This window comes from Delphinus delphis, chromosome 19 (genome assembly GCF_949987515.2).
Source record: "Delphinus delphis chromosome 19, mDelDel1.2, whole genome shotgun sequence".
Taxonomy (NCBI): Eukaryota; Metazoa; Chordata; class Mammalia; order Artiodactyla; family Delphinidae; genus Delphinus; species Delphinus delphis.
In genome coordinates, this window is record NC_082701.1 from 33,216,413 (window position 1) to 33,231,780 (window position 15,368).

Sequence of the window (15,368 nt, forward strand, 5' to 3'; positions counted from 1 at the left end):
AGGCAGGAACTTACTTATATGTACATTCCCTCTCTTCTCTTTTCCCTCTCAGTATAGTGGTAGGCAGAGATTAGGTACTCAATGAATTCTCAGTTGAATGGACCTTATATAGCAGCCTCAGGGTTTGCTTTAAACTGCTCAGCCTGAGGCAACAGGCAAGAAGCATTTACATTGTTATTTTCCCTATTAGCTCAGTTTTACTTGGGAAAAAAGTCATAAGCACATTGAAAGATCAGACACTTTTACAATCTCTGTTGTTTAAAAGGAATAATTTATCTCTCTAATTTTAATCTGGCTCTCTACATCCCTCTGAATGGCCTATTAAAAACTGTGCTCTGTTTTTGCTTTTCACATCATCTTCCACAGTCAGGTTGCTAATCTCCCTGACACCTTTCTTGCTAGAACGGTCTGAGGCCCTCATGCTCCCTGACCCCACGCTCCCAGGGGCCCTGCTCTTCCTTCCATTCCTCAACCTCAGACCCTCGGCTGGGAGTGGAGGCTTGTGTTTAAGCACCTTTGTTCTTCACAGGGCCTTGGAAACACTTCGAACCCTGGAGCCTGAGAGGGGAGTTGCTTATACCAGCTGAAACAATCACAGGATCCAGACTGGAGACAGAGGAAAAAAAAAACAAGAAAAAAAACCCTCTGCCTCCATTCAGTGGGCTCTCCATTCAGCCTGGGGTGGTGCAGGGTGGCTTGGTTTGTGAATCCAGTTAGCAGCAGCATTCCTGGAAAACTGGCCCGCTGCTGAGCTTTCTCGTGAACTTCATCCACCTGTCATGCTGGGCCTTGGAGAGGAGCCAGGGCAGGCAGGAAATAATAGGCTGCAGGATACCGGTGTGTGTCAGTGGCCCCGACCCTCCCATTCCTGAACACAGATGAGCCAGAAGCCTGGGAGGTGTCACCGTGCTGAGGGTGGGCTCAGGAGGCCACAGAAAGACTGGCAGAGGGCAGGGGAGGCCCAGAAGGCATGAGGGAGCTTTCGACTCGCTGTGAGCCCCTCTTCAGGATTGCGGAATCATCTCTGCAGGGAAATGGCTCTGGCTCTTGCTCAGACACATCCCTTTGTTCTCATTGACCTCAGCCTGCATGCATCAGGCCCAAAGGAGAATGTCTGGGTCCTTCCCATCTCCACATCCCACACCCCCCGCTTGGCCTCTCTAGTTGGTCAGAGAATGGTCTACAATGACATCAACTGGCTAGAATTACATAAAACTTCCCTTCTCAACTCCCAGACTCCTGGATTCATACTTTGTTTTGTTTTTAATTTCCAAATGATTTCCCTTTGTCCAGCTGGGTTTCCCCCCTCCCCACCCCTATCTCCGTCAATTTAAATTTCCTATTTTCCATTAGCAGGTTTCAGGCAACGAGGTGGAAGAAACATGGGTTCTCAAGGAGCTCTAACTCCTGAAGACAACCGACACTGGGAAAATTGAAATATTTTACTCTAGAAGCAAAGAACTCTTAGGTGTCTGGTGGGGTAGTATTAACTCAGTGTCCAGCCTGTTGTTCTGGGAAGAAATGTTTCAGATTGTTCGTCCTCCTCGTAAGCCTTCTTACAGCCAATTCCACTGTGGGTGATGAAGGTGGGAAAAATGGGCATTTACCTGTGCTTCTGGATTCTGGGGATGAACCACCTACAGGTGCCGTTCATAGATTTGAAATTAGCAAGATCACAGGCTAGAGTGTCTCAAATTCTAATGTGTCTGTGAATCACCAGGGGATCTTGTTAAGATGTTGCAGGTTGGGGTGGGGGCTGAGACTCTGCATTTCTAATTGGCTCTCAGTCTATATAGATGCAGGTGGTTCTCAGGCCACAATTTGAGTAGCTGGGCTACATTTACCTTGCTACTCAAAGTGTGGCATTTTGCTTACCTGGCAATTTGCTTTTTGGAGATTTATCCCAAAGGAACATGGATAATAAAGCTGTATTGGGGCAGGAAGTAAGATTGTGTGATGGAAAGAGGACTAATTGGGAGCAAAGAAACCAGCGTCATGTTCCAAGTTATGCAACAAGCTCACTGGGTTCATTTGAATAAGCTATAACCTCTCTGAGCTCCAAGGAAGTGGTTAAACTAGGTTGGCGAGTTCCCAGACTTTTCATATGGGACATGTGTTTGGAAAGCTCTCGCAAACAACAGAATAACCCATGTGGTCCTATCATAGACGAACGGATGATTTCCATTTATCCTTTTGAAAATTTAGAAAATGCACCAGGGCATAAACAGAAACACCTGTTTGGCAACCTCTGGATTTGATGGTGTCCAATCTCCCTTCTCAACACTGACATCCTATGATCCCAGTAACAAGCATAAAAGGGAAAGAGGGATGGATTTTCATTGTGTATGAAGTATAAATTTCTATCTGCAAAGGTTAGTTTAATCCTTGATAAGTTATTGGGAAGGTTTAATGCTGGATACATTATTGAGGGAAAACATTGACTCTCTTTACCTAAAAATCATTAGGAAAGTATCCCAAGCTAGGCTGTTGAAAGGATGTTTCTGCCGAAAAGCAAGAGAAGTGATTGTGTGATTGTAAATATTCTGAGTGGCACCTGCTTTGTGTTTCTCAGTTAGAGACCTAGCAGGAGACAGGAGGCACACTCAAATCAAGATGATTGGAGGAAGATACATAAAGGGACTATTTTCAAAGGTATGGGTGGGCTTCCTCAGGGATAGTAGCCATCCAAGGCTCAAAGGTATGGAAGAAGAGGCAGTCATGAAATCCTAGGAGGAGAAACATTTGTAAAGATGGCCAACTTGAGTGGAGCTGTGGCCGGCTGGAAGCAACTTGCAGGAATGGAGGTGGGAAATAATACCAGGACCTCACTCTCTTCCTTCCCTCTAATCTCCTGAAAGCACGTCCCAGTGACCACACCCATGGAAGCCAGAGGGGTTCCTGAAGTCAATCCCTGGGACAGAGAAAAGAGCGAGTAGGGAGGTAGGGTCGGAGAGTGGGTCTCAAGGAGCAACTGGAAGGTGTTGGACACACTCATAAAGTTCCTTGTGCACAAATGATTGATAGTACAAGATATTCTGTTTATTTCAGCTCAATTTTGCCTTTAAGTTGAGCTACCAAGGCCAGAAATATCATCCAACTCTGTATCCCTTCCAAATTGATTTTGAGGAATTCTAAAAAAGTTTGGTTGTTGAAATCCAAAAAGATAATACTTAATAGTATTCCAACAATTTTCCCATCTATTCTATTATTTATCCTTGTCATTGTTTTAATAAATGATATTTACACACTAGACATATCTTCTTCTTAGTTTATGTTATCTTCTCATTGATAAGCTAACAAAATTTACTCAAACATTTCTTATGAATGTCATATAAGCTCATCATTTGAAATTTGCCTTTTTTTGGTTTCTCTTGTTTCTCTCCCTACATAGTGTTTTCTCTTTCCTTATGATTTTACTTTTCTAATTTGTTGTTCTCTTCTTTTTTCATGTTAATAGGTTTTAGTATTTCTGCTGTCTTAGGTAAACCTATGGACTACTTAGGCATACTTATACTCTAGATATAAGTTCTTTGTCAGATATTTGGACTCCAAATATCTTTTGCCACTGCCTTCCTTTTAACTCGCTTGTGTCTTTTGATGAAAACAACTTCTCAATTTTAATAAAGCCCATTTGTCACTATTATAAAAACTCTTTTGAGACCAGTTTAAGAACTCTTCATCATTAAAAATCATGGAAATACTTTTCTATTTTCTGCAGACTCTACCAGTTTACCCTTCACACTGAAGTCCACGATGCATCTAGCATTTCTGTTATATATTGTGTAAGATAACAGTTCTTTTTTTAAAAAAATATGGATATTCAGTTGATCCTTCTCTACTCACCCAATTAGCAATTCTTCCTCCCACAGTAGTGCGTTCACACCTTTGTCATGAACTAGATGACTGCATGTAAGATATGGGTCAACCACTGGATTTTCCATTCTGTTCATTATTTTCTATCCTTGTTCCCATATCAAGCTCTTCTAATTCCTGTAGTTTTATAATAAGTCTCCATATATATCCTCCAATTTGTTCCTTTTAAAGATTGTCTTAGTTCTTGGCCCTCTGCATTTTCAACTATATTTTTCAATGAGCTTTTCAGTTCCACAAAAATGTAAGCTGGGAGTCAGATTAGAACTGTATAAAGTCTATAGATTACTCTGGAGAGAAATTGTCACATTACTGTGACATTTGACTCATGATTAGCATATATGCTTATATTTATTTAAGTCTTTAAGTCTTTTCTGTGAAGTCCTTTACATGTGTTTTGGTATCAAGATTACACTGTCCTCCACTATAAAACTCTTAGAGGAAAAAATAGGCAGAACACTCTATAACATAAATCACTGCAAGATCCTTTTTGACCCACCTCTTAGAGAAATGGAAATAAAAACAAAAAGAAACAAATGGGATCTAATGAAACTTAAAAGCTTTTGCGCAGCAAAGGAAACCATAAACAAGATGAAAAGACAACCCTCAGAATGGGAAAAAAATATTTGCAAACGAAGCAACTGACAAAGGATTAATCTCCAAAATATACAAGCAGCTCAGACAGCTCAATATCAAAAAAACAAACAACCCAATCCAAAAATGGGCAGAAGACCTAAATAGACATTTCTCCAAAGAAGATATACAGACTGCCAACAAACACATGAAAGGATGCTCAACATCACTAATCATTAGAGAAAGGCAAATCAAAACTGCAATGAGGTATCACCTCACACAGGTCAGAATGGCCATCATCAAAAAGTCTACAAACAATTAATGCTGGAGAAGGTGTGGAGAAAAGGGAAACCTCTTGCACTGTTGGTGGGAATATAAATTGATATAGCCACTATGGAGAACAGTATGGTGGTTCCTTAAAAAACTAAAAATAGAACTACCATATGACCCAGCAATCCCACTACTGGGCATATACCCTGAGAAAATGATAATTCAAAAAGAGTCATGTACCACGATGTTCATTGCAGCTCTATTTACAATAGCCAGGACACGGAAGCAACCTAAGTGTCCATCGATAGATGAATGGATAAAAAAGATGTGGCACATATATACAATGGAATATTACTCAGCCATAAAAAGAAACAAAATTGAGTTTTATGTAGTGAGGTGGATGGACCTTGAGTCCGTCATACAGAGTGAAGTAAGCCAGAAAGAGAAAAACAAATACCATATGCTAACATATATATGTGGAATCTAAAAAAAAAAGGAAAATTGTTCTGAAGAACCTAGGGGCAGGACAGGAATAAAGATGGAGATGTAGAGAATGACTTGAGGACATGGGGAGAGGGAAGGGTAAGTTGGGACGAAGTGAGAGAGTGGCATGTATATAAATACACTACCAAATGTAAAATAGATAGTGGGAAGGAGCTTCAGAGCACAGGGAGATCAGCTTGGTGCTTTGTGTCCACCTAGAAGGGTGGGATAAGGAGGGTGGGAGGGAGATGCAAGAGGGAGGAGATATGGGGATATATGTATATGTATAGCTGATTCACTTTGTTATACAGCAGAAACTAACACACCATTGTAAAGCAATTATACTCCAATAAAGATGTTAAAAAAAAAAAAGATTACACTGTCCTCATTAAATGAGTTGGGAAGTGTTCCCTCTTCATTCACTGAAAAAAATCTGTTTCTCCCCCACATATTTTTGGTAGTATTTGTGTGAGTACTTTGCCTTTTTGTTTTTCATTCATCTTCAAGTTATGTCTGTTCTACCTGGTGCTATTTGCTGATGGTTCCCAGAGAGTTATTTCAGACTATCAAGAATTTTCCTAGAATATTCTCTAACACAATACACAAAAATAAACTCAAAATTGATTAAAGACCTAAATGTAAGGCCAGATACTATAAAACTCTTAGAGGAAAACATAGGCAGAACACTCTTTGAAATAAATTAAAGCAATATTTTTTTGGATCCACCTCCTAGAGTAATGGAAATAAAAACAAAAAGAAACAAATGGGATCTAATGAAACTTAAAAGCTTTTGCACAGCAAAGGAAACCATAAACAAAATGAAAAGGCAACCCACAGAATGGGAGAAAATATCTGCAAACAATGCAACTGACAAGGAATTAATCTCCAAAATATACAAACAGCTCATGCAGCTCAATATCAAAAACAAACAAGCAACCCAATAAAAAAATGGGCAGAAGGCCTAAATAAACATTTCTCCAAACAAGACATACAGATGGCCAACACACATGAACAGTTGCTCAGCATCATTAATCATTAGAGAAATGCAAATCAAAACCACAATGAGGTATCACCTCACATCAGTCAGAATGGCCATCATCAAAAAATCTAGAAACAATAAATGCTGGAGAGAGCATGGAGAAAAGGGAATCCTCCTGCACTGTTGGTGGGAATGTAAATTGAAACAGCCACTATGGAGAACAGTATGGAGGTTCCTTTAAAAACTAAAAATAGAACTACCATATGACCCAGCAATCCACTGGGCATATACCTTGAGAAAACCAAAATTCAAAAAGATACATGTACCACAATGTTCACTGCAACACTGTTTACAATAGCCAGGACATGGAAGCAACCTCAACGTCCATTGACAGATGAATGGATAAAGGACATGTGGCACATATATACAATGGAATATTACTCAGCTATAAAAAGGAATGAATGAGTTATTTGTAGTGAAGTGGATGGTCCTAGAGTCTGTCATACAGAGTGAAGTAAGTCAGAAAGAGAAAAACAAATACCGTGTGCTAATGCATATATATAGAATCTAAAAAAATGGTACTGATGAACCTAGTGGCAAGGCAGGAATAAAGACACAGACGTAGAGAATGGACTTGAGGACATGGGGTGGGGTGGGGGTAAGGGGAAGCTGGGACGAAGGGAGAAGTAAGTATTGACATATATACACTACCTAATGTAAAATAGCTAGCTAGTGGGAAGCTAGCTGTGCTTAGCACAGGGAGACCAGCTCAGAGCTTTGTGACGGCCTAGAAGAGTGGGATAGGGAGGGTGGGAGGGAGGCTCAAGAGGGAGGGGATTTGGGATATATGTATATATATACCTGATTCACTTTGTTGTACAGCAGAAACTAACACAACATTGTAAAGTAATTATACTCCAATAAAGATGTAAAAAAAAAAAAAAAAGAGCAGAAAGCGTTAATAGACATTTCTCCAAAGAAGACATACAGATGGCCAAAAAGCACATGAAAAGATGCTCAGCATCGCTAATTATCAGAGAAATGCAAATCAAAACTACAATGAGGTATCACCTCACATCAGTCAGAATGGCCATCACCAAAAAGTCTACAAACAATAAATGCTGGAGAGGATGTGGAGAAAAGGAAAACCTCTTATACTGTTGGTGGGAGTGTAAATTTGTACAGCCACTATGGAGAACAGTATGGAAGTTCCATAAAAAAGCTAAAACTAGAGCCGCCATATGATCCAACAATCCCACTCCTGGGCATATATTCGGAGAAAACCATACATGCACCCCAATGTTCATTACAGCACTATTTACAATAGCCAGGACATGGAAGCAACCTAAATGTTTATCGACAGAGGAATGAGTAAGAAGATATGGTACATATGTACAATGGAATATTAATCAGTCGTAAAAAATAATGAAATAATGCCATTTGCAGCATCATGGTTGGACTTAGATATTATCATATTAAGTGAAGTAAGTCAGGCAGAGAAAGACAAATATCATATGCTATCAGTTATATGTGGAATCTAAAAATAATAATAATACAAATGAACTTATTTCCAAAACAGAAAGAGACCCACATACACAGAAAGGAAGCTTATGGTTACCAAAGGGGAAGTGTGGGGGTTGGGGGATAAATTAGGAGTTTGGGACTAACATATACACACTACTATATATGAAACAGATAATCAGCCAAGACCTACTGTATACACAGGGAACTCTACTCAATATTCTGTAATAACCTACATGGGAAAAGAATCCGAAAAAGAATAGATATATGTATGTATATAACTGAATCACTTTGCTGTATACCTGAAACTAACACAACATTGTAAATCAACTATACTCCAATATAAAATAAATTTTTTTTAAAAATGGAATTTTCCTGGGACTTCCCTGATGTTCCAGTGGTTAAGACTTCACCTTCCAATGCAGGGGGTACGAGTTTGATCCCTGGTCAGGGAACTAAGATCCTACGTGCCTCATCGCCGAAAAAACAAAACATAAAAACAGAAGCAATATTGTAACAAATTCAATAAGGACTTTAAAAATGGTCCATATCAAAAAAAATCTTAAAAAAAAATTCCATATCCAGTGTTGTGTTTCATCTTGTCTTAACTGAGGAATAAGACATAGAGGTATATAGTCTCCTTTGAGTGTCTACTTGTTAGTTTTCTTCTTAAGGTAACTGAGACCTTAGTCTCAGAGTCTCTCTGGAGACTTCTTTGGATACTACTAATTTATAAAGAGTAGGCAAATCAAGTGGTGTGTTGTCCTACTGTTCCTTGACCTTCTCTGGCCTCTCCTAATTATCCTTGTTCAGGGGTTCCTCAACCTACTTTCCTGTGACTGTATTTTTTTCATGAAGTTGTGTTACATATTAACTTTAGGATGAGTAACATTTGGTCCCATCTGAAGCATATCTCTTGGGGGTTCCTCAAAGTTTCTGTCCTGTTGATGGCACTCTTTCCTAGTTTCAAACACTCTTGAAGCTTCTTCCATCTTTTCATTACTCCACTGGATATTTTGATGAAAAACTACAGTGAAGAAGAAAGCCGGGGTGCAGTGAGCACAGCTTCTTTGTACTCAGAAGTCAAGTCGGTCCTGTACCATCTGAATTTGTTCATTACAAACATTATTATCATTGAAGGTTATTACATACCAGCTACCATTTATTAAGTTCTTACACATGTGCTCAAGACTATGCTAGTGTGTTACACATTTTTTTCATGTAATTCTTACAAATAACCCTATTAGACAAGTATAATTGATTTTTTGTTGTTTGTTTTTATTTTTGTTTTTTCTCTCTCTGTGTCTTTCTAATGTTATAAACTAGGATTCAGGAAAATAAATTGAAAAGACTTAAGGTCAGTTTCTCCTTTCTAGGGCTTTATATCAAGCCTATTAATTCTAGGAACTGGAATTATTGAAAATATGGCCTATATTCTTCCAAACTCAATCATCAGAGTTAGTACCATGCACTCATTTTGTAGCTAGGCAATAGAGCGAGGAATACTTCAGGTATCAAATCCTCATAGTAATAAATAGATTTTAGTGTCAATTAATTTCCAGGAGAGAAATGAGTAACACATAGCTGCTGCCCTCCAATAGCCTACAGGCTAGTGAGGTATGAGAGACAAATGCCAACAGGTCAGTACACTTCAGTGTTATAAGTGGGAACACAGTGTTGGCATAAGGCTGGTCAAGGAAGTTTAAAGTGAATCACAAGGATGAGCGAAAGTTAACTGGGCAATGAGAAGGGGGAAGGTGATCTAGACTAGGGAAGAATGTATACAAAACTACAATATTGAGAGAGAGCAGGGTACCACTAGGGAATTGCAAGTAATTCAGTGGGTCCTGAGTGCAGAGGGTTAAGGGTTGGGTGAGGGAGGTGATCTTGAGATCGTAGGGCAAGGGTCAGTAAACTAAGGTCTGCAGAAGGGCCAACCATTTTTATAAGTAAAGTTGTATTGGAACACAGCCATGCTGATTTGATTTACAAATTGTCTGTGGCTCTTTTCTTACTACGGTGGCAAAGTTCAGTAGCTGCCACAGAGGCGATTTGGTCTGAAGGGCAAAAATATTTACTATCAGGCCCTTTACAGAAAAAGTTTGCCAACCACTGCTAAAGGGATATGAAACAGAACATGATGATCTTGGAAAGCCATACTAAGAATCTAGACTTCATTCAGAGGAGCGACAGAAAGGCTGATGAAGGATTTTAAGCAAGGGGATGACATGCTCATCAGATTTGTGATTTAGGAAAATCACTTTGGCTGCATATGCAGAATGGATTGGAGGGTGCGAGATTTATAGGAGGGGTACCAGTTAGAAATGTATTGCAATAATCCAGACAGGTGAAGACTGTGTCCTGAACTAGTGTATGCGCAGAACTGTGATAGAAGATACTTACGGAAGATCATAGTAAGTAGCATTCTCTTTTCTTAGATTTTCCTTCTGTGACCTGTCCTCTTCTTTGTTCCTCCTTTCCTGTACCTTTCCGTCTCTTCCTCCACATTTTTTTCCAGTGTGATCATTCTTTCCCCTTTTTTAACATCCTATTCACATTTGACACTATACCCCTTGTCAAGGTCAGGCAAGCAGAAACCAGAGCTCTGTGTGTCTGAACTTCTGTAGTTGTGCTGTTGCTCTAGAGGCTTATCTCTTCCCAAATCTTAACCACTGACTTAGGACATATGAGCCCTCATGACCTTCCTCTTTCTTTTCACCTTAGTTTCTCTACTTGGGCCACTGCAACAATTTCTGGATTCTCTCAGTATTTCACTGCTCACCCAATACACCATGTTGCTGCTGTCTCGGCATGCACCATTCACCATAAAATTCATAGTTTGAAGTTGAAAAGACTGTCTTCATTCTCCCAATTTTTAAGTATGGTGATACTGAGGTTGAGCAGGTTAAATTACTTGTCCAAAGTCACAGCAAATTAGTAGAAAACCAGGTTTTCCTTTCTTACATTGCACTCTTTCTAATTCCCCGCATGTAGCAGTTGTAAGTTCCTGTCCCAAATTAGGGAGATAAAATAACAATCACCATTTCTGTTCTGTGACTCCTTCCAAGTTGATCACTCAAAGGAAGTTTGTAAATAGCTGTAGCTGTCCCACTACTTGACTATAAGTAGATAATTTTCTTAAGAAATTCCACTGACTAGATTCAATTGCTTCATGATGCAACCCAGAACCCAATTATGAAATAAAGGTGAAGCTACTACCCAGGTGCAAATTATAGGTGATATTTTAACTTTGAAATATAAAAGTGTTATGGGGTTTTATAACATTCTTTTGGTTTTCATTTCATATTGTTGTACCTTTTAAATATTCAAGCTCCCCAGATAAATCACTCACCTTAAAAAATGATGGTCTCATAACCCTCTGTCACTCACAAAAATGTCACAATTTTTACCATCATTTCTCCGCAACTTTGGTATTTTACCTCTGCTGTGAAAAAGTCACCCGTGACACACTGAAACCAGATGCTGTCATTTTCATAGCACTAAGTTTGAAGAAAGGTGTGTGTTATTGAAAGGCTTGATTCCTTCTAGTCAGTTCCACAAGTAAGGTCTGTGGAGGACAACTATGAACCCCAGAAAATATCATGAATGTCAGGGCATATTCACCAGGAGCAGGCACCTAAGGGACTCAATCTGGTTGTGGTCTTCGAAAGTGGCACTGTCCAACATAGCAGCCACTTGCCACATGTAGCTATTCAATTAAAATTACTTAAAATGAGGGCTTCCCTGGTGGCGCAGTGGTTGAGAATCTGCCTGCCAATGCAGGGGACACGGGTTCGAGCCCTGGTCTGGGAAGATCCCACATGCTGCGGTGCAGCTAGGCCCATGCGCCACAACTACTGGGCCTGTGCCTCTGGAGCCTGTGCCCCACAACAAGCGAGGCCATGACAGTGAAAGGCCTGCACACCGCGATGAAGAGTGGCCCCCACTCGCCTCAACTAGAGAAAGCCTTCACACGAAACGAAGACCCAACACAGCCAAAAATAAATAAAAAATCTTTCCCTCTACTTAAAAAAAAATTTACTTAAAATTAAAAATTCAAAAAGACAAGACATAATAGGTGTTGGCAAAGATGCAGAGAAAGGGAATCCTTTTGTGTAGTACTGGTGGAATTGCAAATTGGTGTAACCACTATGGAAAACAGTATGGATGTTCCTCAAAAAATTAAAAATAGAACTACCATATGATCCAGCAATTCTACTTTTGGGTGAAGGAAATAAAATTACTATCACAAAGAGATATCTGTACCTTCATGTTCATTGTAGCATAATTTACAATAGCCAAGGTATGGAAACAACCTGTGTCCATTGACAGCTGAATGGATAAAGAAAATGTTTTATATATATATATATATATATATATATATATATATATATATATATATATATATAATATATATATAATATGTATATATATATATACACACACAATGGAATATATATATATATATATATATATATATATATATATACATACACACACAATGGAATATGATTCAACCATAAAAAAGAGGAAATCCAGCCATTTGGGACAACATGGATGGACCCTGAGGTCATTGTGCTAAGTAAAATAAGTCAGACAGAGAAAGACAAATACTATGTGATCTCACTTATATGTGGAACCTAAAAAATCAAACCCATAGAAACAGGACAGATTTGTGGTTATAGAGGCTGGGTGTGGGAGGCAAATGGGTAAAGGTGGTCAAGAGGTAAAAGCTTCCAACTGTAAGATAAATAAGTTCTGGGGATATAATATATAGCATGGTGACTGTAGTTAACAATACTGTATTGCATCTTTGAAAGTTGGTAGATCTTAAAATTTTTCATCACAAGGAAATAAATTGTAACTATGTGAGGTGATTAATGACACTTAGACTTACTGTGGTGATAATTTTGCAAGATGTACATATATCAAAACATTATGTTGTATATCTTAATGTAATTAATATGTCTATATCTCAATAAAACTGGAAAAATAAAATTTATTCCTAAATAATCTCATAAGTTTTGTCAAAAAAATTCCATTTCTTAGTTGCATCAGCAACATTTCAAGTCTTCAATGACCACATATGGCCAACAGCTGCAGTACTGAAGGGGAAGATATAGAGCATTCCCATCATTATAGAAAGTTCTATTGAACAGTGTTGTTAGAGAAATGCAGGAGAGAGAAATGAAATGAATGACTCTGTATGAAGGGAAGCCTTCAGCAGGCTTGGCCACAGCACAAGGAGTGAACAAGGGCAGCATGGCACAGCAGATAGGAAGAGACGTGAATTCAGGTCTAGTTTCAGCCTATTAGAAGCTGTATGGTTTGAACAAACTGATTAACATCTCTTCCTTGCTTTTCTTCTCTATAAAAGGTGGATACTGTTTGATTCTACTTTCCTATAGGCTTGTTTTGAGAATTCCATGAGACCACGTATGCAAGGGCTTAGCATGATGTCTGGTATGTTGTGTGTGCTCAAGAAATGATAGTGCTGGGCTGAGGGTGAGGTCATTTCATCAAACAACCACTGCACACTGAAGTCTTTCCATCTAGTAGCTTGGAAGTACTTCTGAGTGCAGAATAAGCTCTCTCTCAGGGCCCAAGGAATCTTGGAATTTAAAAAAAATTATCAGGAGGTAGGTGAAGAGGAAACAACAGTTGGTGAGCACAGTATCAAAAAGGATTTCAATCAGCATCAGGCAACAGAAACCCAACTAACCTGTGACTTAAACCAGTGAACCAGTAAGAGGTTTATTTGTCGAGGAAATTACTCTGCCCAAGGCTCCTCTGAATTCCTGCTCCACCATCTCTAGTGCATGGCTGTCATCCCCACAATTGCAACATGTCAGTTGCTCCTTCAGGCAGCATGTCTATATTCCTGGAAGGATCAAATGGACTTCACCTTTTTATTTAAGAAAGGGTGTAAACCTCTTCCAACGTACCTCCTCCATCATCTTTGACCAGAAGGACTCTGTGCCACCCTTAGAAGTAAGTTTGCTTTAGAATAAACCACATGAAGTTACCAATATTTCTGCATTTTTAACTGACAAGGAGTCAATTTCACATGGTTCAATCTAAGAGTTGGGCACACTGCCCCCTGAAAATTGGGGTTCTGTTGTAAAGAAAGAAGGAGAGCAGAGACATTGGGCAGGTAACTAACAGTGTCTGCAACTAGTCCCCACCTCATACCAGGCACCTTTGTGCCTTGCAGCTCCTGATGGCAGTGATTGCATCGCATCGGAGGGAAGGGACTAAAATGTGACCAGCTGAAAGACATAGAGCTGGGATGGAATGCTCGACCTTTTGCCTCAAAATACATGTGTACCCCACCACTTTCTCACAGAAGAAAAGCAAAAATGAAGAAGCCTTTTTATAAACAACATAAAGTTAAAAGAATACAAAAGCTTTGATCATGGCAGAGTTAAGTGTTGTACAACACTACTTAAATCAGCCAGAGTTGCATGTTCTTTTATCAGAAGTATCAGTCACAACTGAGATGAAACAGAATTGTACATAAGTGGAGGGAAAATATATTGGCTCTTTTTGTTAGAATTTAATTCAATATTTCCATGCCTGCTTCCTTCCCTTGGGGGGAATGATTATCTGACTTGAAGCTGAAAGGACTAGGCAAGATAAGCTTAAAGACAATACTAGAAGAAAAGGTGGTGTCAGATTTTTTTGTTTTGTTTTGTTTTGTTTTACTTTTTTATTGTTTTTTTTTTCCAAAGGAAGAAATTTGGATGCTGAAACAAATCTACAGAATTAAAAATACCTTGTCTAAGTAATATAAAACTACTGCCTCTATCTGGATTATTGAATTCCATGGTTCACCACCCATAACACATATTTTTCACTCTCAGGGTTTTATTATTATTTGTTGATAATTCTCCAGTTTTTTTTCCAGCTCTTTTTTGAGGTCCCACCTTCTGTATTCAGCTGCCTATTGGACATCCCTCTTGAAAGTCTCATAGAGCACCTCTCTGTCAACATATCCCAGACTGACTTCATGATATTTCTCCAAAACAAAACACCCTGCTCCTCTTCTAGTTCATTTCCTCTTAGTAAATGACAATACCAATCACCCAGTTGCTCAGATCCCAAACCAGGAAGTCATTCTGGGAATGAGTCAAATGGGAAGTCACTCTTCCCATTTCTTCATCCCTTTCATCTCCAATAAATCCCCCAAAGCCTGTCAATAGCACTTCCTAAACATGTCCCAGATTCAGGCAATAAGTTTACAATGTGCCAGGAAGGTTTTCTCCACAGTAAGCAAAAATTTGTAAAGCTTAACTAACTAAAGGAAGCCACACTCCCAAGCTGAACCAAAGATGACCTGCTAGGAATGGTGCCATCTAGTTCCATCACTGATGCTCCATCTCCCTGGAGACCCTCTGAGGACCCTTTTGTCCACCAATGTCTGGCTGATTCCAGACCATGGAAGAACGCTACTTCTATTAAGGACCTGGAAGTGGATGGTATAAGTGATGAAGAATTAAATGTAGTCTCATTTCTTCCAAAGGAAACCTCCAGAGGACATTATATCAGTCTTGTCACTACTATATCCCTAGCATCTGGCAGGTGCCTGGAACATAGTAGGCACTAAGTAAATATTTACTGGGAGTTGGGGAATGAAAAAGAGGGGGAAGAGTGCTCATTTCAATTCTTAATA